The sequence below is a fragment of the Megascapheus bottae genome, unplaced genomic scaffold, assembly GCF_031878675.1.
Source record: "Megascapheus bottae isolate mThoBot1 unplaced genomic scaffold, mThoBot2.hap1 HAP1_SCAFFOLD_58, whole genome shotgun sequence".
In the NCBI taxonomy this organism is placed as follows: Eukaryota; Metazoa; Chordata; class Mammalia; order Rodentia; family Geomyidae; genus Megascapheus; species Megascapheus bottae.
In genome coordinates, this window is record NW_028327477.1 from 680,597 (window position 1) to 707,337 (window position 26,741).

The 26,741-nt window shown below is 40.0% G+C and overlaps 1 pseudogene; it reads left to right on the plus strand.

The window, feature by feature from the left end:
• On the plus strand, window positions 1-26,741 carry LOC150039794 (uncharacterized; annotated as a pseudogene).

Here is a 26,741-nt window from a genome sequence, read left to right on the forward strand (position 1 = left end):
AGGTGTTTGGATTCCTGGTCAATGGCTCTACATCCTAAAAAGACATACTGGCCATACAAGTCGTGTATCAGCCCCTGTATTCATGATCTTTCATGTCATATACATGTTTCTCACATTTTCCTGTCCCATTCCTGCTAAGAGAGGAAGTTCAAGCATCTTGTCAGAATGTGATCTCCACATCTCCCACTGGCTCATTGTTCATCCCATTATTCTGCAGACTCCTTGCTTAGTTCTTTTGAAGAAGTGTGCTGCTCAGTCCTCTGAGGCTGAAGAGCTAAGGATACAAACTCCAGTGTAGGCACGAGGGCAAGGTAAGTAGTCCAATTTACTTCTAAAAAGTCATTTAACTGAAATTTTCTCAACAGATTTACTGTTATGTTAACTGGTCAATCAAAATTATAGCTAATAAAGGTAAGCTTAGAAGTAGATCCAGAGAATAATTAAAGTAGTACACTGCATTTGCCTTTATCATTACAGGTCAAAAGTAACCTTGTGAATTGATAATTTTTAAGTCATCAAGCTCTCTGAATAGGATCAGTGGAGCAAGCCACAGAATGGGGCTTCGTAATGAGTTTCACTATCCACTCCTGCTCCCGGCCCTACTGTTTACTTTTTTTTTTTGCCAGTGCTGGGCTTGACCTCAGGGCCTAAGCACTGTCCTTGGATTTTCTCAAGGCTAGAACTCTACCACTTGAGTCTCAGCACCATTTCTGGCTTTGATCTATGTATGTGTTACTGAGGAATCGAACCAGGGTCTTCGCGCAAGCTAGGCAAGCACTCTACCACTATGCCAAACTCATGCCCCCCCTACTGTTTCTTTTTATCCTGTTGCTTCAATTGCACCCAATAAATTAGCCACCAAAATGGTTCCATGCACTTATCTTGGGTAAGCTTCTGTATATATTCAAGTGATGAAGATCTGGGTCACTGAAGTAATTCCTGCTAGGCCTGGGAGCATGGCCTAGTGGTAGCCTCTTGCCTTGCTTGCATGAGGTCTTGGGTTCGATTCCTCAGGACCCCATACACAAAAAATGCTGGAAGTGGTGCTGTGGCTCAAGTGGTATTGCTCTAGCCTTGAGAAAGCCAAAGGTCAGTGTTCAGGCCCTGAATTCAAGTCCCAGGACTGGCAAAAAAACAAATTTGCTCTTGGTTACTTTGAATACTTGAGGATTTGCACTTTTGCTTCTTTAAGGATCAAATTTTCTTTTGCTCTAAATACCATGATTTATCTGATTTTAGTAGGTGAGACTGATAAAAGATAATGGTTTTCTCGGCAGGACATGACTCAGTCTAATGCAGCAGAAGGGCAAGACATGTGTGAGAGAACATAACCTTTGGTATGTTCATTATTTACATTCTATCTTCTCCTATAAGGGGTCTTTGTATTTTCAATAATATAGCCAAAGGAATTTATATCCCAGGTTACTCTAAACAATCAGTGGGACAAAGCATTAAGTGCTCTATAATTCATTTCATAAGTATGAATATTGGGACACTCCTTAGAAATGTCAATATCTTATATTCAATATGATACTTAGAGATACACTCAAAATGGATGATTATGATTTGTGCTTCTGATAATAAATATGCCTCATGTAGATCATGCCTATAATCCTACCTAGTCAGGAGGCTGAGATCTGAGGATCAGGATTCAAAGCCAGCCCTGGCCCTAATGTCCATAAGACACTTATCTCCAATTAACCACCAGAAAAATGGAGGTGGTGCTGTGGTTCAAGGGGTAGGGCAGTAGCCTTGGGCTGAGGAGCTCAAGGAAACACCCAGGCCCAGAATTCAGGTCCTACATCCAAGAAAAATAAAAAAAATAAGTAAATATGCCTCATATGATAAAAGTTTAAATCCCAATCGAAGACTAAGCATTCTGAATTGTGAATCCTATTTTGTTACTAACTCTTAGCTTCTTCGAATTCAATAATTCTCAGAGGTTTTAAATTCATAATTTCATATTAAAATCATTAGTGCCAAAGATTTGGCAGAAATATATCGTGTGCTGTGCTGTGAAGTTCAGTATGTAGATTCAGCGAGTGAAGAATCTGACATAATCTAACTAGTTGTGTCTGAGAGGTGTTTGAGAAGGGTGTTTAATATCACAAAAGAAACAGAATATTTCATTTTAATGAATTGGATCAGAAAATAAAATGAAATGTTTATTGGCTAATTTAAATATAGCTCAGCATAGATTCACATTGGATATTTTGCTGTGAATACACACAGATTAAAGAACCAATATGCATGATAACCAAATGGAAGAAAGCCCAGGAACCCATATATACAATAGGAACTTAGGAATCATGGCTTCATGCCATATTAAAATTGTGTTATATATTCAAAACTGAATCCGTTTCCCTTTCTGAATATTAACCTATGGAGACACCATCGGTGAACAAACTACGCATGTTTGCATTGTATTGACATAATGGACAAGGTATCTGTCAGCAAAGAATTTTAGCTCTAGCACCCCTTCCAATGAAGATGTTGAGAAAGCTTTAAATTTCCTTTGTTCCTGAGATGGAAGCCAGAAGGAGGAAAAGTCCCTATTCAGACAACGGATTTCCTAATGAGACCTTGATCCTCCATGGAAAGAAAGCTGACAGACAAGTGAATCTCTAGGAGAATCATTGTCCAGGGAGACGAGCAGAGCATGCCTAGGTTCATCATTTTACCCTGACAGTCAGGGGTTGAGCAGTTGTCAGCTAGAAAGATACCCATTATCCTGGTGTTTATGTTGTAATCAATTGCAAAGAAATTTTGCCAAAAGTCCAAGACTCATTTTTCACACTTAACAAATAACTGTTCTTATGCCAGACTCAAAGGAACATAGGCTCAATGGTTTTCCTCATTTGTCATAATCAGTAGAAACCTTGGGCTCCCCTAGCAGAGATTTACAACAGAACAAACCGAGATACATAAGGCCATATGGTATGATACTAAATGAAAGGACCTCCTGGATATAGAAACAAAAGCCATATAATGAGTGATTGATATCCTTAACGTGCTATGTTATCTCTCATCTCTTATGCTGTTCCAGGCTCATCTCGTATTGTTACGGTTTTTCAGCTTGTTGTCTCATATATTGTACATATGCTTATTTGGTTATTTGAAATAGGGTTGGGAAGGGGGAAAAACAAGATGAGGGGTGGAGCGGAGGGAGGGAAATGGGGACCAAGACATAAGAAAGGGTATCAATGTTTGTGAAGTAATGCACCTTCTATCTGGTGAATATAATGTAACATTTCTAATAGTTACAATAAAAATATATGAAAAAAAAGAAATAGCTCTTCTTACCAGATACTTCTCCTTTAGATAATCAAGAGCCTGGGATTTGGTAGGTCCATGTTCAAAGCCAACCCATCACGAAAGTCTGGGAGACTCCCTGTTCACAATAAGTAGCATTAAAGGAGGCAGGCAGTGTGCCTTATGAGATGAGGTCGAAGCCAGACATGGTGTAGAAAGTTGAGCAAGAGTTAAGAGAAGCCCTAAGTTTAAAAGTTGACATGGTCAGAATCTGAAATCGATAGAGAGAAGGGGAAGGGGGGGAGCGCACAAGCAGTAAGAAATTGTCCTTTTAATTTCTTTAAGCTTATTATACCTTTTTTCTTCCTAAGGGAAAGTTTACATTGTGGTAAAACTTTCAGTATTTAAAACTAACACACTGACTAAAATTCCATTGAGTTTTCTTGTCAGTGAATGCTTTTTCTTCATGCATAGATCAATATGCTCTTGTGTCCTTGTGCATCTAGGAAAATATTCTTTCTTTTTCTATTGCTGTTGATCCTAGGCCTTTAATTGAGGGCCTGGGCACTGAGATGTTTTTCTTTTTTTTTCTTCTTTCTTTTTTCTGTGCCAGTTCCAAGGCTTGTACTCATAACTGGGGCCCCGAGCTCAGGCCCCAGGACTTACAAAAAAAAAAGAAAGAACAAAAGAAAGAGGCATTGTCCCTGCATTTTCACAGGCTAGTGCTCTACCATTTAAGGCACAGCACCACTTTCAGCTTTTTCTATGTATGTGGTACCTAGGAATTGAACCCAGAGTTTCGTGCATGCTAGGCAAACACTCTACCACTAGGCCATGCTTCCGGCCCACTGAGGTGTTTTTACTCTTGGTTACCACTCACCCATTTGAGCCACAGCTCTACTACTGAATATTTGAAGGTTTATTAAAGATAAGTCTGTTAGACTTTGATTCCTAAGCAGATTTCAAATATGGATTCTGAGATCTCAGCCTCCTGAGAAGTTAAGATTACAGATGCAAGCTAGTAGAGCCCAGCTGACCATTACCTTTTCTTTTGCTTAATTCAGTATTAGGATCCTTCTTATCATACAAATATTATCTTTTGATACATAAGCAAATTCTCTCCTGGAAAGTGTTTCTGTATTCTATTACTATCCTAGTGAAAATATTAGTACTTTAAAAAATATGTATTTGATACCCCATCCTCCATAGCTTATGGGATGTGCAAAGTTGATTTCTGTGTTCTTGAGTTAATTGCTTGCTGAAATATTCCCACCAGCCATACTTCTGTATATCTGTAAGGTTTTTCTATAGTCACATGCTTGATGACATGAATAATGACCTGACAACAACCATGGCCGCAACAACAGTGGTTTCACATGAAAATCAGAAGAAAAGAGCTCAGTGATAAAGACACTGAAAACAACAAAGTTAATTTTTTATGAATTCAAACATTTTTACTTAATTAATTTTGAATACCAATTAGGGAATGGTAGCCATGAATTATAGCTGAAATAGGATCTTTAAATCTTTATCTTATGTATTTGCTTTGTAATTTTTCCTCTAACCTTTAAGAAGAAGAAAGAACTCCAGGTGTGGTAATGAATAATTATCTCATTTGTATATTTGATGTATGGGATTGAATGTATTTTCTGAAATACATATACATTTTGAAATACTGTTATTTAATTTATAGATCACACACCAAATAAATGGAGCAGATGATTCTAATGTCTTCTCTCAGTTGTCTGCATTGGTCTCAGAAGAGTCTGCCTTGCCTCATTATGAGCATTTCTCCATGTAAAATACCACTGAATACCTCTAAGTTCTTTTTGTCTTCTCCCAGTTCTGGGGCTTGAACTGAGACTCAAACTGTGACCCTGAGCCTTCTTTGCTCAAAGATAGGGATCTACCCCTTGAGGCATAGCCCATAGCTGTCTTTCTCTGAGTATTTTACAGGAGATGAGAGTCTTATGGACCTTCCTGCAGCAGCACCCTTCTCCTCTGTGCTCTCCCATTCTCACTGAGGGTCATACCACTTCCACCTACAATAGTGCAAGAACCATAGGTGCCTTTCACATTCACGACAACTCCAGAGACCATGGTCAGTTTTGTAAATGCTAATCCCATATTTAGTTCACACCAGGTCTTTTCAAGCAATGGTTCTCATGGCCACAATGTTATAGCTCTCACTTCTCTAGATTTCTCATATATCTTCTCATATCCTCACAGGGGGATTCTTGTAGCAGAGCTTTCAGTATTCTCAAGGTTTTTTAGGTGTTACTGATGCATGATGAACTATAATTGGCATAAAATTTACAATTTAGTGCTTTCACCTCTGAATTCTGTGTATGTTTAATCATGGCTGTTAAAGAAGTGAACACACATCAGTCACAAAAGTCTCTTACTGCTCATTTATGTGGCTTTCTTGTGAACTTTGCAAAAGCCAGGCATGGTAACCCATATCTGTTATCTCAGTGTGTCTGTGGCTAGGACCAGATTTGAAGTTCCAGACCAGCTGGAACTACATAGTGGGAACCTCTGTCAAAAATTAGCAGGCGTGGGCAGGAGTGGAAGAAAGGAAAGTTACAAAGAAGGGAAGTTCAAAAAGCTTTGTAACTTCTCATTGCCTTTAGCCATTAATTGAAGCTTCCTTTCTGTTTTCACAAGCACACTGTAGGGTAAGATTTGTTGTGTGTTTTAGCATTCTAGTTTGTCCATGCCTTGAATGCACATTGGTGTCCTTTTACTATATCACTGAAGACTGCTGATGTTTGCTGTCCTTCAAGGGGTGATTTGTGATTGTGTATATTCTTTGGAGATCTGCCTTTCCATAGTTTCCATCTACAAGAGTTCAGATTACCATAAATCTAATAACTTTCTTTTTAGAGTGGACACTTTCTGGCATTAATATGATCAATGTGTGTGTGTGTGTGTGTGTGTGTGTGTGTGTGTGTGTGTGTGTGTGTGTGTATATATATAGATGTGTGTAGTAAGGCTTGAAATCCAATCCAAGAATCTTGCTTGTTTTTTACTTATGGCGGGCTCTGTTCCACTTGAGCCTCCACTTTCTGGGTTTTTGATGGCCCATTGAAGATAAAGGTCTCCTATATTTGCCTGCCCCTGGTAGCTATGAACCAACATCTTCTGAGCCTTCTGAGTAAATAGGATTATTAGAGATCAACTACTGGCATCCATATCTATTGGCATATGACTTTGATCTTTATTCACTTGTAAGAAATGTCAGAGGAAATCAAATGACATCATTAGGATTACTCTGATAAATCACTGATGTTTAACACATGGGTTAACATTCGCTTTGCTCATCAACCTTCTGTATGATTTCAAACTTTTATATCTGTAATGAGCAATTAGATTTCTTGAGCCCTGTTTTTGGCAATAATTAGGTCACTTACAAAAAAGTTGGTTCTTCCTCTCTTGGTTTTATAAATTGTAGGATATTTCAGGACAGGATTTATTGAGGGTTAATTTTGCCCTGCTGAAGCAAGGCATTTCTGATGTCCTCTGCTCTGTAATGACATCAATCCCTGGCAGAGTGTGAACAATAGGTAGTTTCCTGTCATCTCTTCATGTGTTTTATTCCTCAATGTCAAGCCCCTTTCTGAACACACGTGATCCATTGCTCTGTTACATATGCAAGGGGGTCCTGTGTAGCTCTCCTGGATTTCCCTCATACCTCTCTGTACTCTCCAGTGCGCTGTCATGTGACAGTCAAGCTCCTAGCTTCCTTCAGCCTGTTTTCCTCACCATTGCATCTTGGGAACTTGGAGTATGCACCACCTAGCTTTCTTCTTTTTGTGCCTTCGTCTGTACCCCTCTCAGAGAAGGGCCTGGGTACTGGGAACATTTTTTTCACTGTCTCTTTAGGACACCCATCTGTAATAGTTTAGCAGTGCATTCACTGACTTCATTCTCTCAAATATGTTGTCATCAAAGTGCTTTAGTGTGGTTTGCTTGAATACTTTTGGATTGGCTTCATAGAGAACCACAGCTCAGTACAGCTTACTGCACCTTAGGTAGAAACAGACTGCCATGAAGCATCAGTGAATATTGTAGATTGATTGGATACATATCAGCTCATAGTCTCTCTTCCCGTTTCCTGTTTAGGAAAGCTAGTTTCTTCTGGAAAGTACTTCTGTGCCTACTGAAGGACAATTCCTAGTGCAAGGAGAAAATGCATCTTATCCCAATATCTACTGAAGCGACAGTGGTCATTTTTCTGCCTTTCCACTGCCCTAGGCTCTAAGCTAACCCAGAACAGGGATGTAACTCATTTATCTGCAAAGCTTCATGCAGTGGTTTCATGGAGTAGAGTCTTTTTATGCACTTTGACAGATGAGTGAATGAGAAAATATGGATACATGTGTTCCTTTATGGTCAAAAAACTGAGATAGCCTTTTTACTGTTTTTTTTCAGGTTGTCTATTTCACCCAGAATGCACTTCATTTATGTAATGATCTTCACAACTTTAAAAAAAGACAATGTAAAATACATATGAGAATATATTTGGAAAATACGTGCAAATGCCGAGAAAAGGAACAAGAAAAAAGCAAAGAATGTATTATCACAATTACAGTGTGAAGAGCAAGAAGGAGAATTTTGTCATTTTGAGGTATGTGCCAGTCTATATGGAAATTCTTGAACAGCATTTAGATCTATACATACAACTTCATAGCTTTCTGACTCCCCTCTCAGGTGCTTAAAGGTGTGTTTTTGTAGTGTTCACAGTTTGGGATAAGTTATTTCACCAATGATACATGTAATAATTAAAGGCAAATTTCTTAAATCACAATTATAATGACTTCCTAAAATTAGAATATACTGAGATCTCATTGCATGGCAAAATTTTTGAATATAGTATTTGTTGATGCTGCCAGGAATAATATTTTGTATATGATAATTTTATATGTTCCTATTCACTTACTTTCAATAACTACTTCTATGTAAAGTATTGTAAAATTTAACATGTGTAGTTAACAAATTTTTTGATCAATACCTGCAAAATACTCATAAAAATTTGTTCACAATTCCTCAGCATTCAGCCATGTTGTCATACTTTTCCATTATTGCTGACAGTAAATGCATGCAAAGGCATTTTTCATCTATTCTTTTGTCCTGGTCCTCAGAAATTCAAGTTCCTTAGGCATTCTTTATTGACTAACGAAATGCTGGTATTTGTCCTTGGCAAACTTCACAGGACTGTGGACAGAATGAAGGAGGCCATTGAAGGAATTTCCTTGGTGATTGCACACTCTCAGTCTCTTGCACATACTCCTGTCACAAGGCCTAGCATCAAGGGCTCTTCTATGAAGACTTCCACATGATGCAGAATTGAAGGGAAGTTTCCCTCCTCGAGAAAACCATGTGACTTCTTCGTCAAATGCAAACACTTCATTTGAGAGCCTGGACCAGTACCTGAGCAGGGTCAGTTGCATTTCAATATGTTCCACTGGTTTGCAAAGTTTGGATGATTACGCTTCAGTTTTAACATCCTGACTTGTTTGACTACCTTGTGTTCAGTTAATATTGCTATTATTCAGTGTTCATAGAAGAATTGAATATCTGGGTATTTTTTTTAAACTTCAAGCTCTCATTCTGAATCTCTACATATTTGGTTTTTTTATTGGAATACCTTTTTTGTTTACAGTGGTGCTTCCAGTATCCTCCATACATGTGCTCCCCACTCTCGGAATAATTTCAACAGTTGCTCGGACTTTATTAATGTTGATCAGATAATATATTGAAGAGCATTTTATACATGTGCCATACCTTCTCATGTCATGTCCTCACTCCCCACTGCTATCCTTCCCCCAAAAGTTTTGCAACATCAGTTCAACAATGGAACCTTTCTGTTTAAGTGTTTAGAGTGGCAGCTTTTTGTGTTGTGCTTTCTTGCTTCTTTTGTACTTTTCTTGTTATTACATAGGTGATATACAGATGGGTTACCATATCACAAGTCAGGTAATGAATATATTTGTCTTTAGATAATGACATCCCCTCCTTTATACTCTCCCATTTTTCACCTCTGTTCCTTCCACAAGTTATATAGTTCATTTTCAACATGATTTCTACTGAGTATCACTACTTTATTTGTTCACTCTCTGTCCTTCCACTTTTGTGTACCTCCCTCATCCTCCCCATAGACAGAAGCAGAGAGGCATCTTAATTCCTCCTCTAAGAGTACCTGCTTTGGTCTCACTATATATGAATGACCACAGTCCTCTATGACTTATCATGTCACCATGTATTTTAGATTTACTCTCCGCCTATGTGTCATTTGTTGTTCTGAATTTGACTTATCTTCACTTAATATGATTTGTTCTGGGCCCATCCATTAACCCCCAAAAGACAGATTTTTTTTGCCATTCCTGGAGCTTTAGTTCAGAGCCTGGGCAGTGATTTCTGAGGCTAGTACTCTACCACTAGAGCCACAGTACCACTTCCAGCTTTTGTCTATATAAGGTACTAAGGAATTGAACTCAGGGCTTCTTACATGGTAGGTGAACACTCTACCACTAGGCCACACTCCAGGCTCCCAAATTACATAATTTTATTTTATTTTTTGGTCAGTCCTGGGTTTGAACTCAGGGCCTGAACATTGTCCTTTGGCTTTTTCCTCAAAGATAGTGCTCTACCACTTGAGCCACAGCACCACTTCCCGCTTTTGTATGTATGTAGTACCAAGAAATTGAACCCAGGTCTTTGTGCATCCTGGGCAAGCATTCTACCACTAGGCCAAACCCCCGACCCCAAATTACATAATTTTTAATGGCAGTGTAAAACTACATTGTGTATCAGTATGGTACATTATTTGAATCCACTCACCATTGTGGGACACCTGGACTGTTCCCAAGACTGGGCTATTTTGAATATTACAGAAATGAACATAGAGGCACAACTGTATTTACAGTGTTTTGGCTTGTGTTTGTCTGTATAGAAGTCCTGGAATGTTATGGCTAGTTCACAGTTAAGGGATTTTTTGAGGAACCTCTAGACTGCTGTGCAAAGTGGTTGTATTAGTTTACAGTGAAATAGGATTCCTTTTCCCTCAAATCCCCACCAGCATTTGTTGTTCTAACTCCTAATGTTGGGCAATGTAACTTGAATAAGATGGAATCTCAGAGCCATTTTGATTTGCATTTTCTTATGGCTAGGGATGGTGGATTGCACATCCTCTGTTTCTTTGTCATTCTTACCTCTTCCTCTGAGAAGTGTCTCCTCACTGTTTCTCATTCATTCACATAACTTGGAAAAGAAAGGAATGGTACAGACAACAGCTGCACTGCTATGACTTTGAAAATAGTTCCTTGGTCTCTACATATCTTTATACACATGTGTATTTATATGCAGATATCTAGCCTTTGATGGAAGACTTTTTTTATTTTGATTTAGTCATGGGCCTTGAACTCATGGCCTGGGTGTTGTCTCAGTTCATCAGCTCAAGGATAGTACTCTATTGCTTTGAACCTCAGCATCATTTTAAGTTTTCTGATGGTTTACTGGAGAAAATAGTCTCTCAGATTTCTTGCCTGGGTTGCTTTGAACTCTGATCCTCAGAGCTTAGGCTCCTGAGTAGATAGGAGTGCAGTCATGAGCCATCAGTGCCCGGCTGTTCATTTTCGTCTGTGCTAAATGATTAAACTATACACAGTCAAGGACCATGTGAATTCATAGACTTAGTTTTTCATTGATGTTAGCAATAATTCACCTAATACCAACTTTACATACTGTAAATGCAAAGGGTATTTCCTGCTTTTGTCTAGAAATGAAGCTTCTTCTAGCAAAAGTTAAAATGTAAACTCTCCAAAACAAAGCTTTTATGCAAGATTGAGACATATTACTTTCCTAGTTAACCTAACTCAGTGTTCATTGTGCTTTTGTTGCTTTATGTATTTTGCATTTCATGTGCTAATAGGAGTTCAATATGATATAACATCTAACTTTCTGCTTCTATGTCTTCACTATTTCTTGTTTGCTCTAGTGTTGGCTGTCTGTCCTGCCGCTCTGATGGATAAAAGCATCTGCAGGTGGAATGCAGGACTCCATCCAAAGTGATGCTTAGCATTTCAAGCTGCAGAGTCCTGGGTTATGAGGGACTGACGCAAGGTCAAAAGCTCTTCCTTATCTAAAATCTCTGTCATACCCTGGGACTTATTGTGAGTAGCATACACAGACTGAGATCATCTGACTAAGCATTGTGGTTGCAAGTACTTGACCTCACAACGGAAAATGTCTTTGACTTTGTCTACTGTTTCTGTTTCATTTCACAATTGAACATAATTGCATCCCTGAGCAAGATATGGACAGGCTTTCGAGTATACTATGTATTGTTATATTCCAGAATGGCTTAACAGTCAGAGGACAAGTACATGGATATGCCAGGTATTTGGCTAGGAAGTTCAAGTATGATAATATTTGTTAGTATATTGTCATCATTTTCAACATTGCAAGTACACAAAATGTTAATTTGGACAATATCAGAGAAATCATACTTTTTATCTACAGTGATAGGTATTGAAAGCATGGCCTTGTGCATGCTAGGCATGTGGTTTGCCAGTTGAGCGACATCTCCAGCTTAGGTTTCCCCTCTGCCACTTCTCTCCGGTGGTGAGATATGAACTCAGAGCCTTGAACTTTCCAATTTAGTTTCAAAACAAAACACGAGGACATAGTGATACCAATACTCCGTCTTGTATACTCGTATTGTCTCAATATTCTAAAGCATTCAGATGACAAGGACATGGACTCAGCAGGTGCTTAGGTCCAGACAGGCACCTAGGACATTACTCCTTTGAGACCTGTATCTCCCAGTGCTGTCATGTAAATTGTTAGTGCAGAGGCTCTTACTTGATGATTATTTGTTCTTGTACTTTAGAAAATGCGTACAACCCCTTTGAATTGGGTTTCATACACAGGTGGTTTGATGAGGATTTTTTTAAGAGTTCTAGTTCTCTGCTCAGTAGAAGAAGAATCCATCTCCTCACTGGTGTCTCAGTCATTCCCCCAACTTGTCAATGGGCAGAATGGCACAGACAAAGGCTGCACTGCTGTGACCTTCAAACGTTCCTCACAAACTTGGTGCTTGTTCTCTGTATATCTTTATACACCTATCTATATTCGGGTGTCTGAACTTTTTTGGCTGATCCCTCTGCATGTATGTGTACTCTGCTCCTTATTATCAGCACTGAATTGTTAGATTCTACACAGTCAAATACTATGTGAATTTCTACACATACTTGTCCTCCCCAAATACCTATAATTCACCAAAAACTAAGTCTACAAGGCTGTATTTCCTGCCTTTTCCTAGAAATGAGGTTTCTTGTTCCATTGAAGTGTTCACCTCTGCTAAACAAAGCTTTTATGGAAGGAAGACCAAGAGTTCATGCCTTATGAATCTACACCAGTCTTTCCTGTGGTTTTGTGGCTTATTTTCCAGTTCACTTGCTATGTGGGATACAAAGCTCATTTATCATCTACATCTCTGCTTCCATGGTGCTTCTGTTCCTCCTGTTGGCACCACTGTTGCCTATCTGTCCAGCCTATCTGATTGATAAAGGATCTGCAGGATTCCCATCCAATCTGGTGGTGGGCCTTTCAATATAACAGAGGTGTGGGGTACAGAAAACTGATTCATGCTCCATTAGCTACTCTGTATGTGAAGTCCGCTTCCATTCCCACCAGTAAGTGTGAGCTGCATACATGCACTCTGGCCATCTGCATTTGACCTTGTAGCTCCTCCTACTTGACTTCCAAAGAGAACAGGAGAAATTGTCTTTCCACATAGTCTACTTTTGCTTATTTTCAGAACTCAATATTAGGATGTACTGTTACTGATAGCCTGTCATGTGTACTGTCTATGGTTACAATACTCCAGAAATTGTTTAACACTCAGGTGAAAACTACATGCACTCACTTGGCATTGATAGCTAGCCATGAATGGCCAGCTTACCCTTTTGGTCATCAATACCTTCACTGTGAAGGCATATAAGTCTAACACAGGTCATTAGTCCTCTGCGTTCAGGAAAAAAATCCTATATACAGTGCTGGGTTTTGAAACCCTGGCCTGTCTATGTTAGTCCACAAACTTCTATTTGAGCTACATCTCCACCTCTTCTATCCCTGCCACGCCTCTCTGCAGTATTGAGGTTTGACTTCAGAAGCTTGTATTAGATGAAGCTGCATAGGAGTGAGTTGAACTTTTGGCGTGAACCACTGTGCCCTCAGCATGGCCAGGAATGGATTGATGAGGGAATGGCTCAACTTGATGATAATATTTACTGGGAGGGGTGGGGCCAGATGGTGCAAATTGGAAGGCATAAGAATGTCTTTGAAAGGCCATTTCCAATTCACCAACATAATGCTGGATGGGAAATGAATAGTTCAAGACTTCAAACATCAGCAAGAAATAGAGACTCCTGGAGCATAATGCCATAAAAGCAATGTGCATGCATGCACACACACACGCACACAACACACACCCTCTATAATTTCTTTGAGAATGGGATTTCACTAGAATACCCAGTCACAAAATTATAATCAATGATTTTTCTTGACATAGCTCTTGTTCACATAATTGTCCTCATTATTCTTATGAAACAATGAAATTATACATAGTCAAGTACCATGTAAATTCATTTGAATTGATTTTGCACTCCCATTTACTTCAGTTTATCTAAGCACCATTTTATTTGGTGTGTATGGAAAAGGATATTTCCTGGTTTTTTTCATAGACATGAGACTCTACAAAAGCAAAGTTTTATGCTGTGGTGATGAATATTTCTATCCTGGTTAACCAAACCATTGTTTAATGTCCTCTTGTTTAAATCATTTTAAAGCTAATATACTTCATAGGAACTTATGCCCTTGCTCTACCTCTAAAATTCTGCTTGCATGTTCCCTCTTCTCACTCCTTGCTGTGCTAATGCCTCCTGTCTGATCTGCCTATGTGACAGAGAAAAGGAACTGCAGGTTAGAAGCAGATCTCTCATTGAATGGGGCAGTCAGAGAAGGAGAATGCTTTGGTATTAAGTGTTGATCCTGGGTTTGTTTGCTCCTTTCTTTCTTAGGGCCTTCTCACTTCAGTGGCTTGTGGCTTCCATATATCCATTGTGGCAATCTTACTAAGCATTGTGTTTGCTAGTAGTTGATTTCACAACAGACCATAAGCACTTATCCTTTGTTCTCTTCAGTTGTTTTCCATTTGTTTTTGTTATATGGGAACTCAGTCAGTGAAAAACAGAGAAGCCAGATTTTGAGAGGCAGATTTGGGAGTCTTTATTGGAGAGCCAGTGACTGTAGGGAGACTTCTGTCTCCAAGACCTGCAGCCCAGCACAGAGCTTACACAATGCTTTTAAAGACACAAACCACATGACTTGGGTATGGAGCAGTCATTCAATGGAGACAATCTTCCCTAAAGCCAAACAGCATGACATCTCCATATTCTCTGAAGACAAGCTCTCCTTAAATTGGCTTGTTTCACTTTGAAGGTTTTGTAGCTGGATGAAAAGCTCTTATCACCCAGCTAGGTGTCAGGATGGCTGGGAGAACAAGGTGATGGTGTGTAGACCCAGTCTCCTTATTTAATTTTCACATTTGAAACTATTAAATGCTGGTGGTTATGGGCTGTTATATATCCTGTATATTCTTATCATATTGCAAAATGATTTAACACAAATGACAAGTCAACTCAACAATGCTCATGTCCAGTTGAAGTGGCAATGGCTGTTAACAAGCTGTTTTCACCATTAACAAATTCAACACATACATGCAAAAAGAATCTGGAAGTAATTATGGAAGAAATCGTACATCTTTCCATAGTGGATTGTCCACAGTAGTGTACCCTTGGACTTGAGCGTGTTTGGTATGTGCACTGCCACTTGAGATCCATCTGTAGCTCCTCCTCCACAGCACTTGGGTACTGAGATGGCAATTCAGAGCCCTGTAATAGACCAAGCTCTCAAGATAGGGTCATTATTTCACACGTGCTTGATTCCTCAATGATCCCCTTCGTGCTTCCCCATAATTTGATCTTGAGCATCCTGCTGTCTAACATCTAAAATAGTTTCTCCTCTTATGCCTGAAGCCAGGGGAAACAATTTTGAAGGAAACTCAGGGTAGACATGTGTCAGCATACAAATCCAATTCTTCAGCAAAATGGTGCCTGGAAGTATGATGCCTGATTTTAGTGCATCAGCCATGAGGTAGAAGGTAGAAGAATATCTGCAATGCCCTAGGCCAGAAGATATAGTGGTAGAATACAGGCACATGTGCACCCACACAAATACCTCAGGATTCTAGCCTTTCCCATGTTGCACCACATCATCTCCTGTCTATGTCTGGCTGGTGTGTAACTCCTGGCTCTGAGCCCTGTTCATCTGTCTCTGTTTTTGATGTGGCGCCACACCTACGGGAAACTCTATACCTTCTGGCTAGTGTCTTATCCTTCTGGAAATGTATGAATCAGGAATTTGACACTCAGCTCGGGAGAGCTGGGGCCCACTGGGATGCCTTCCATCCACTTCCTCATTCCCTCTTTGACCTCAAGAATCATATGTCCTTGTAGACTCCCTCTGTGTCCTTACTGGATTCCATGCACATCCTCACCACACTCATTTCCCTTAGCCTCACCCTATATGGCCGTAGGTTCATTGCTTTTGAGCTAATGTGATTCTCTGCTAGGAAAATCCCAGATGTATACTAATAATTACAAATGAGGGAAACCATGCAGCCTAGGTTTCTTTGAGTTGGCTTACTTCACTTAATATGATTTTTTCCAAGTCTTTCAACTTCCTTAAAAAATGGGGTGATGTCATTCTTCCTGATGGCATCATTGAATTCCATTATGTATACATACCACAATGTCTTTATCCAATCTTCAACTGAGGGACATCTGGATTGGTTCCATATCTTAGGTATGGTAAGTAATGCTGCAATGAACGTGGTGGTGCTACTAGCTTTAACATGTACTTTTTATGGACATTTGGGAAAATGCCCAGGAGTGGAATTGCTAGGTGATAGGGGAGCTGTACATTAAGCCTTTTGAGGAATTGCCACACTGTTTTCCAGAGTGGTTGAACAAGTTTACAGACCCACTCACAATGCAGTAGACATCACTTCTGAACACATCTCTATTGGCAACTGTTACTATTCGATTTCTTGATAGCGGCCATTCTATCTGATGTGAGGTGGAATCTCAAAGTTGTTTGGATTTAGATTTGCTTTTTTTTCTTTTTTGCTACTACTGGGCTTGAGCTCAGGGCATAGAACTATCCTTTGGACTCTCTCAAGTCTAGCACTCTTACTACTTGAGCCTCAGCACCACTTTCTATGTATGTAGTACCGAGGAATCAAAGCAAGGTCCTTGTGCATGCTAGGCAAGCACTCTACCACTAGGCCAATTTCCTGGGCCCTACATTTCTTTTATGGCAAGAGATGTTGAGGATTTCTTCATGTGTCTATTGGCCATTCTTATTTCCTCTTCTGAGAAGTTTCTCTTTAAGTCTTTAACCCACCTTTAAATGGGATCCTTGGGGTTTTTTTTGAGGATTTGTTTTTAAGAGAGTCAATACTTTGAGCCATTAGTATATTTTTGTTATGAGGTCCTTGTCTATTGTATGCCTAGTGAAGTCCTCCCACTCTCTGAGCTTTCTATTTGACTTGCTAGCTATATGTTTTGCACACAGAACCAAACCAGTTACTGCAGTCCTATTTGTTCAAACATTCTTTATTATGTTGTGTTTCTGGGCTAAGGAGCCCTAGTGTGTCTCTTATTTATTCCTGTAAAGTTTCCAGGGTAGACACCCTTTACCTCAAGGTCTTTGAGCCATTGGGAATTAATTCTGGTGCAGGGTGATATATAAGGGTCCAATTTTGGCTTTGTACAGGTGCTTAATCAATTCTGCCAGTACCATTTGTTGACCAGGATATCTTTCTTCCATTCATATTTTTGCTCCCTTATCACAGATTAGGTGGCATTAATTTCTGGGTCTTCAGTTCTATTCCATTGGTCCTCTGGCCAGTTCTGGTACCAGTACCCTGTTGTTTTGATTACTATAGCTCTGTAATGGAGTCTGAAATTTGGTATTGATATTCCTCCATCACCAATCATTCAGTCTTTCAGCTCTTTGTACCTTCATGTTGCAGGAAAAGAAAAAAAATGTAATCTAATAGAATGTAAGAAAGGGCTGCCTCCTTTCCTAGAAAATCGGTTCAGGGCACTTTCCCCAATTCTCCTTGCAGGTCCTGGAGACTGCTACCCACCTAGGAAAAGAGAAAGGTCATGTGGTGGGTATCCTTGTGACCAACATTCTTCTTCCCATCTTTCTCCTTCACCAACCAAGGTGTTCAAAAGTCATTGTAAAGAAAACAGGAAGGAGATAAGTAATGCTCCTCTCTTCTCACACATCAATATTCTCAGCAATGCAGGAGTAATTACAATCTCTGAAGAGAAAATCCTTAAGGATATCAGCTGCATATAGGATGGGAGGAATCCAGAGTATTCTAAGACACCTGCATTAACTCTGAAATAGGACGATGTTATATGAAAGTGGACTTAGAACTCAGGTGTCTAAAATTCTACATAATAGGAAGGTGTATTAGGAATGAATTAGAGGCTATACTGGGCCACTTGGCAACATCCTGTGTCCAAATAAAGCAAGGAAAACCAAAAGCTAGGCATAGGTGGGTCATATATGTAATCCTAGATCTCAAGATGTTCATATCCAAAAATCATGGTTTGAGGCCAACCTAGAAATTCCATGATATTTGCTCCAATAAGCCAATTAAAAAATGGAACTGGAGATATGGTTCAAGTGGCAAAGCAATAGTCTTGAGCAAAAAGAGCTCAAGGACAGCACTCAGACTCTGAGTTCAAGCCTCAAGACCAGCAATAAAAATGAATGCATGAATGAATAAATAAATAAAGCAGAATAGCTAGAGGATATAGCTCAGAACTAGAAGGCATGTCTAATAAGCACAAACCCTTGGCTTCAACCTCCAGTGAATACTTCCCCAAATGATAACTTTACATGCAATGTAAATAAATCCTTGTAAAATCTAGGAGAGTAAAATTAGGAGACAAATGTATTTGATATCCAAACAAATAAGATGAATATAGAGAGTGCAAAAATAAATGGAAAGGCAGAAATGGGAAACATTATGCAAGTGAAAACTCTGATGAGTAAAAAAGTTTACCAATACTACTAAAAATCGAGTATCACTTCGACTTTGTGTAAATATGTGAAGAAGCACAGTGTACTAAAAACCAATACCAAACTGTTGTCTACAGGAAAACTCTTTTAAATTTAATACATTTTAACATAAAAGAGATGGATTGGAAGAGTAAATACTGGCCAAAGAATTAAAATGTTCAGTGATAGGCAGGCACTCCTTACTCACATCTGTTAATCTTTTGCATTTAGAAGGCTGAAAACTGAGGATCAGAGTTCCAAGCCAGTTTTTGAAGAAAAGTACAAGAGATTCTTATCTCGAATTAAACACCTGAAGTAGAAAATAGAACAATGGCTGAAGCGGTACAGTGTCAGACTTATAGTGGAAAAAATTAAAAAGTCAGAATCAGAGCTTAGGCCTGAGTTCAAGCTCCTGGAGCCACCCCACAAAAGAAAGGAAAGAAAGAAGGAAGGAAGGAAGGAAGGAAGGAAGGAAGGAAGGAAGGAAGGAAGGAGGGAAGGAAGGAAGGAAGGAAGGAAGGAAAGAAAGAAGCAAGCTAGCAAGCATGCTGCAATGTAAGATTCAGTGAAAAAGGAAGGATGCAATGAAAGTAATAAAATAGCATGTTGAATTCTGTGTGTGTGTGTGTGTGTGTGTGTGTGTGTAGCTAGGATGACAGACTGTATCTCCGCCAAATTTAAAGATATAAAGCCTTTTAAGCTGGGCACAGTGGCTCAAGCCTGTAATCCTAGCAACTCAGGATATTTTAATATGAGGATCGCAGTTCCTTTATTGCCATCCTGGGTAATAAAGTCCATGAGACGCTTATCTCCAAAATTAACCACCACAAAACCAGAAGTGGTGTTGTGGTCAAATGGTAGAACACTAGCCTTGAGCTGAAGTGCTCAGGAACAGTACCCTGTCTGGAACTGAGCTGCAATCCTGAGCAAGGCCTCTCTGGCTCTTCCCTGGACACCAGCGCCCTCCACCCCGGGCCTTGCCCCGCTGCTGACGTTTCTCCGGGTTAGACTCCCACAGACATCACGCCCCGGGCTGGTTTCAGAGCCGCCCGCGGGTGTGTGGGGTGCAGTGCCTGTGGATCTCCGCAAGGATAGACGGGTGTGCGGGGAGCGGGAAGTGGTGAGTGCGGACACAGGTCCATTGTCAGGATCCTGGGCAGGGTGGGGGGCGGATCCAGAAGGCAGGGCCTCAGCTGGGTCTGGTAGGCCCTAGGGGGCCAGGTAGTGAAGAGCTCCTCCAGGTAGTGAAGGGCTCCTCAGCCCTCCAAGGCCTGGAGAAGGGCTGGGGCGGGGCGGGGCTGGCAGCTGGCACCTGAGTCCTAGGAGTCAATGCCACCAGGTCCTGGCCATCCTGTCTGCGCCAGAGGAGGGGAAGTCACCACAGGCTGGGTCTTTTCCATCCTGGGAAAGACTCCTGGTGTAATGGTGGAGAGAATTGATGATTCATTTGTGACATCTGAATTTCCACCTGTCTCCCACATTGCCACCCTCCTTGGAAAGGGGATCCATACGCACCCACGTGGTGGTGGTGGATGTTGGGGAGATCTGTTGTCCTCTCTGACCTGTACGGATTTCAGACTTGTTTTATGATATTGGTTGTGTGTGTGCTCACACGTGCAGGTGTGGGCGCTAAATTCGGGGCCTGACTACTGCCCCTGAGCTTTTTCACTCAGGCTGGTGCTCTACCACTTGTGCCACAGCTGCCCTTCCTGCTTTCTGGTGGATAATTGGAGATAAGAGTCTCACTGATGTTCCTGCCTAATCTAGCTTTGAACCAGAAACTACACATGTCATCCTCCGGGGTAGCTAGCATTGCAGGCTGCCTGTGTCCCTGGCAACAAGCTAGATGTTGACTTTTGATTATCAGGGGGTTTTTATTGTGATTAATAAGGGTTACATTATATTCACCAGATAAAAGGTGCATAACTTCACAAACATTGATACTCTTTCTCATGACATGGTCCCCATTTCCCTTCCAACCCCCCCCAACTTGATTTCCCCTCTTCCCTATCCAATTTCAAATAACCAATTAAGCACATATAAAATATATCAGATAACAAGGTGAAATATTGTAATAATATGAGATAACCAAGGGATGGCAAAAGAGATGAGTTCCTGGTGCAGGTCTACCAGGTCCAAGCCTCTAGCCCTGCCTCTAGCAATTCATTCAGACCTCTACCTGAGGGTGGGTGGGGCCTCACCTCTTAAGAGTTTTCAGGAATTTCCTATCCTTCACCACAATTCTAAGGTGCTAACTTTGGACAAAGTTTTACAGCTTACTGGTCATAAGCTACATCTATGTCATACTTATAGTTCTCATGCATGACTCTTTTGGAACCCACCAAACTTCAGTGGACTGACTGCTTTTATTCACCTCAAATATCTTTCCTTTTAGATAGAAAACAGTCAAACCTTAATTTCCACCAGGTGTGTGAGGATGTTTGTGAGTGTTGAATGAACCTAGAATTGTAACATATACAGAAACATGTTTCCAGAATGAAGGGTTAAGAAGAAAAAGGGGGTTAGCAAGCAGGAACCAATAATCAGAAAGCCCAAGTTAGAACACTGAACCACTTTGTCTCTTGATGCCAACTTTGAAGGAGAAATGGGAGAAAGAAAGACAAAATTGTAAGGATAAACAGATTCTTTTTCTCAATGATTTACTTATATAGATTATTAGTCCTGTTTCTATATACATAACATGTCAAACTCAACTACCATGAAATTTCTAAAATGGACTCACATTTTTGTTTTGTTTTGTTTACCTTTTTAGAAAAAAAGAAGGTAAAGATCACATACTTTTCTTCCACTTTCTTCATTTCAATTTTTTTTTGCCAGTCCTGGCCTTAAGCTCAGGCCTGAGCACTGTCCTTGGATTTTTCTCAAGGCTAGAGCTCTACCACATGAGCCTCAGCACCACTTCCGGCTTTTTCTGAGTATGTGGTACCAAGGAATTGAACCCGGGTCTTCGTGCATGCTAGGCAAGCACTCTACCACTAGGCCAAACTCCCAGCCCATTTCAAATTCTTAACTGAAACATTAGATGTAACAATAGCTGGTCCTAACTTCTATAAAAGGCTATACCAGTGGCAGGGAGTTTGGCCTAGTGGTAGAGTGTTTGCCTAGCATGCAGGAAGACCCAGGCTGGATTCCGCAGTACTACATTCACAGAAAAAAGCTGGAGGTGGTGATGAAGCTCAAGTGACAGAACCCTAGCCTTGAGAAAGTCCAAGGACAGTGCTCAGTCACTGAGCTCAAGCTCAGAACTGGCAAAAAAAAAAGACTAAATCACATTAAGTTTCTTTGCCAACATAGACAGTTACAACAATTCTTTTATAGTTGCCTTAAACATAGGCATGAGAAAAACTTACTGAAGAAATTGAAAAGGAAAAGGAAAACCATAGAGAAAAGAAATGGATGATAAATGTAACAAATAATTTTGAAACACTCAGATCTGAGAGTCAACTATTTAAAAAGCCCCAAAGGACAGAGTGAACACAATCTATTGTTCTAGTCAGCAAAATAAGACAGAAATCTCACACGTAAGAAATACTGTTTTGCATATGCATTTCAGAAGTTTCTGTTAGGAAGTGAGTGGAAGATAGAGATTTTCTTATTCAGGACTTGAGAGCATAGAATAAAGAAACAGATTTCTCATAATCGATTACTTCAAGCTGAATGTGCATGAGATTATTAACATGTGCAGTATCACTGTCGGTGAATGTAAGACCATGCTCACTCTGGTCTCTCTATCTAATGTAATCTTTCTCTCTATCCACATTGGCCAAAAGATGAATTACGTAGACATTCTTTATACGTTGTAAACACATCTTGTCTAGCCAGCACTCTAGTGATAGAGTGCTTGCCTAGCATGCATGAAGCCCTGGGTTCAATTTCTCAGTGCAACATACATAGAAAAAGTCAGAAGTGGTACTGTGGCATGTTTAACTATAATGAAAATGAACTAAGAACTTGTGGATTGGGATGAAAAGGCAAGGGATAACATTGTCCAAAAAGAAATGTATTTAGTCCTTGACTGATATAACCATGGTCTCCTGTACATCACCTTTACAATAATAACATTTTGAAAAGATGGCATATAGAGCCTGGACTTTAGCTTAGTGGTAGAATGCTTGTCTAGCATGCACAAAGTCTGGGGTTCAATTCCTTGGTATCACTAAATAGAAAAAAACTTGAAGTGGTGTTGTGGCTGAAGTGGTACAGCTGTAGCCTTGAAAAAGTCCAAGGACAGTGCTCAGGCACTGAGTTCAAACCCCAGGACTGGCCAAATTAAAAAAACGTGGCATATGTCCTGATGGCAATGTCTCAGATCTTTAATTTTAGCCAATCAAGTTTGTAAAGTGTGCATCATTTTCAATTTTATTCATGCATAACGTTTCACTTTGTGATTGTGTGTCAGTCCCAGGGAAATTTGTTTATATGTACAAAATTATCTTGACTAGCTAGTCATTCCTGTGTATCTGTTTTTTTTCTTTTATTTATTTATTTTGCCAATCCTCGGCTTGAGCTCAGGGCCTGAGCACTGTCCTTGGCTATAGCTCTTCTACCACTTGAGCCTCACCACCATTTCTGGCTTTTTTGTATGTACGTGGTAGTGAGGAATTGAACCCGGGTCTTCATGCATGCTAGGCCAGCACTCTACCACTAGGCCAAACTCCTGCCCCCCTCCTTGTGTATTTTTATATAGTTTCATTCATTAGTGTGCTGAACATATTAATCCTTTGTTTTGACTTGTATTGCACCTAATTTTCTTTTGTCTCTCTTAGTTTACACATATTAAACTACTCCATGTGTTGGGTAATATTATTACAGACAAGGTTTTATTGGCTACAATACTTTGCGACAAAAGTGTTAGGACATAAGTCTGGAGCTGGGCCAGATGTCCATTAGCTCATTCCTGCAATCCTATCTACTCAAAAGACGGAAATCTAAGGACTAGAGTTCAAAGCTAGCCTAAGTAGGAAAGTTTATGGGTCTCCTTTCACCACTTAACCAAAACATGACTAGAGGCTGTGCTGTAGTTCATGAGGTAGAGCACTCACCTTGAGGAAAAAAGCTACATGACAGTGTGCAGGCTGTGAGTTGAAGTCCTGACAAAAATACATGAGTCTGAAACAAATTATTTAGCCCTTGCTGACCTTGAACTACATCAAGGTCACCTTGAACTACACCTTGTGCTACATCATCCTCTCCATGCTTTAAATTTTAGGCCTTTGCCATTATGTAGGGGAAAGTGTTCTACTTTTAGCTTTCCTGTTTCAAGACAATTTAATTATTTTCTCTGATACAAAGAAATGCAGTACATGTTTCCCGATAGATACCAGATTGCCAAAAATGTCTGATTGTAGACTTGCTCTTACTGTGTGCTATCTACTGTGTCCTGAATGAATTTATGTTTTATCCTAGTAAGGATTCATGTCCCCTCCTTTGATCTATTTTGCCTGTCACTTTGTAGAATATCATCTAGACAAATTCAAAGTTCTTTTGTTCTTCCTCTGTTACATCATATTTTTCCCGTTTAGCTCTTTCTTCCTTTCTCAGGTTTAAGGAGTGCTAGAATTGTGGGTTTGTGGGGAGGAAAAAGTAACAAAGTACTATGTGAGAAGTACCATGTAGAAAAGATGTCTGGTGAGTATTTAATAATTGACTATATAGACAACATAAGGTATCTTTTTGAAAAAAAAGTAAGATGAGACTCATTTCTGTGACTTTAACTCTTGCTTTGGAATTCTTTGTGGAATATTTTAGGAGACTGTGAACGTTGAGGATGTGGCCATCAATTTTACCCTGGAAGAATGGGCTTTACTGAGTCTTTCTCAAAGGAAGCTCTACCGAGATGTGATGGGGGAAATCATTAGAAATCTGGCCTCTATAGGTAAATATTGCCTTACTTAACCTGTGAGCTGTTCCTGCCCTGAGTGATGCTGCATGATTTGGAATGAAAAACTGAACATGTGGGTGAATATATGATTATAAATATACTGTGATCACATTATTCGTGATGATAATTGCATTCTTAATATTTTTTATATTGTTGAAAAATCATTGATTTCTATGTTTGCATTTTAGAAAAGAAGAAAGAAAAAGAAAAGACTGAAGTTAAATGCAAAAATCCTAGGGAGGAAGTAAGGTAATTGCCCTAACCAGAGATAATACTATGCAGAGTGGCATAGTAACCAAGCTGCTATACAAATGCACACAGATAGAAATTGATTTTATCTTAGAAAATTTTCCTTTTAATCTGTATACAAATGGAGCTTCAAAACTAGAAAATTCAGGAATCTAAAAAAATATGCCAATATTGGGAGCATTTGGAGGACATCATGAAAGCTCAGGAGACACTTTCTAATGGTTTCCTAGTTTGCAAGCAGTTCTCAGTTTCTGTGTGTGTGTGTGTGTGTGTGTTTGTTTTTCACAGAACTCAATTTGTAGAGAGAGTGTCTGAACATGAACAGCGCAGTCAGTGTGAAGAAGCCTTCTAACAGGATGCGGAAAGCATTTTGAATAAGAAGACTCTACCTGGAGTAGCACCCTTTAATACCCATGTGTTTGGAGAAACCATCCTTACTCCTTCCCCCATGGGTATGCCTTTCAGAGCTCACACAGGACAGACAGCCTTTGTGAATTAGGAATGGGAGAAAATCCCCACCACTCATAAAGAATGTGGGAGAGCCTGCAGGAAATCCCATCAGGATCAAACTGGCCATAGAATGCACCATGAGGAAAATCCATTTGCTGCTATGCAATGTGAAAACTCCTGTAGCCATTCTTGTGTTTTTCACAGACATGAAGAAATCGACACTGAAGTTGAACCCTGATGTGAATGTGTGCATTGTAGAAGACCCTTCCCTAACTCCACTACCCTTCAGGAGCACAGAAGAACTCTTCCCATGGAGAAACCCTATAAATGTGAGCAATGTGGGAAAACCTTTCCTTTTTCTAGTTATCTTAAAGCACATGAAAGAACTCACACTGGAGAGAAACCCTATGAATGTAGGCAATGTGGGAAAGCATTTGTTTCTAGCAGCACCCTCGGAAGACATGAAAGAGGTCATACTGGAAAGAAACCCTATGGATGCAAACAATGTGGGAAAACCTTCCCTTCCTCTCATTACCTTAAAGCACATGAAAGAATTCACACTGGAGAGAAACCCTATGAGTGTAAGCAATGTGGAAAAACATTTGCATTTTCCTGTTCCCTTCGAAGACATGAAAGACTTCACACTGAAGAGAAGCCCTATAGATGTCTGCAGTGCGGGAAAACATTCATTCTTCCTCGCTACCTTGAAAGACATGAAAGAATTCACACTGGAGAGAAACCCCATGGTTGCAAGCAATGTGGAAAAACATTTGTTTTTTCTAGTGACCTTCGAAAACATGAAAAGTCTCATGCTAGAGGGAAACCCAAACCCCATGGATGTAAGCAATGTGGGAAAACATGCTCTTCCTCTAGATCCCTTAAAGAACATGAAAGAATTCACACTGCAGAGAAATGCTGCACATGTGTGCAGTGTGGGAAAACTTTTGCTTTCTCCTTTCTCCTTCGAAAACACGAGCAAATTCATACTGGAAAGAAACCCTATGAATGTAAGCAGTGTGAGAAAGCATTTGCTCTTCCCTATCATCTTCAAAGACACGAAAGTATACACTCCAGAGAAACCGTATGAATGTAAGCAGTGTGGAAAAACATTTGTTCTTATTATCTGAGTATGAAAAGTTCCAGAGGTCTAGGCATGAACCTCTGGTTTCTGGCTTGTTTTGCTCTTTTGAGACAGCCTCTCACTGTTAGTGTAGTCCTGGGTAGCTTAGAGCTAGTGATTTTTCTTTAAGAGGAGAAGCTGTTTCCTGTATATCCTTACAGTTGCTATTGCTATTTCAGATCCTGAGATGCAGAGAGCTCTAGGCATAGATTGCTCTTTTTCGACAATGATAAACCAACCCAGGAGTAGTGCCCAGTGAACCTCTGTATCCTGAGATTTGGGAGAGTAGCTGGCTGGCTGTTGAAGTATAGGCATCTGCCAAGTCTCCAGCTAGGGATGGGATTCCTGGGATTTCCAGAAGAAAGTGGACAAATACCACAAATACCAGCAGCCTGCCTGGAAGATACCAGTCTGGCAGCTGAATGAGGGGTGGATGAGGAGGTTCTGGTAGGAATGTACCTCAGTCTTTTATTCACAATGGGTCTCACTAACCCAGGGTGATATGAAACAGCAAAAGAAAGCATTAATTTTGTACTACTGAACATGTAACTTTTCTCTCCG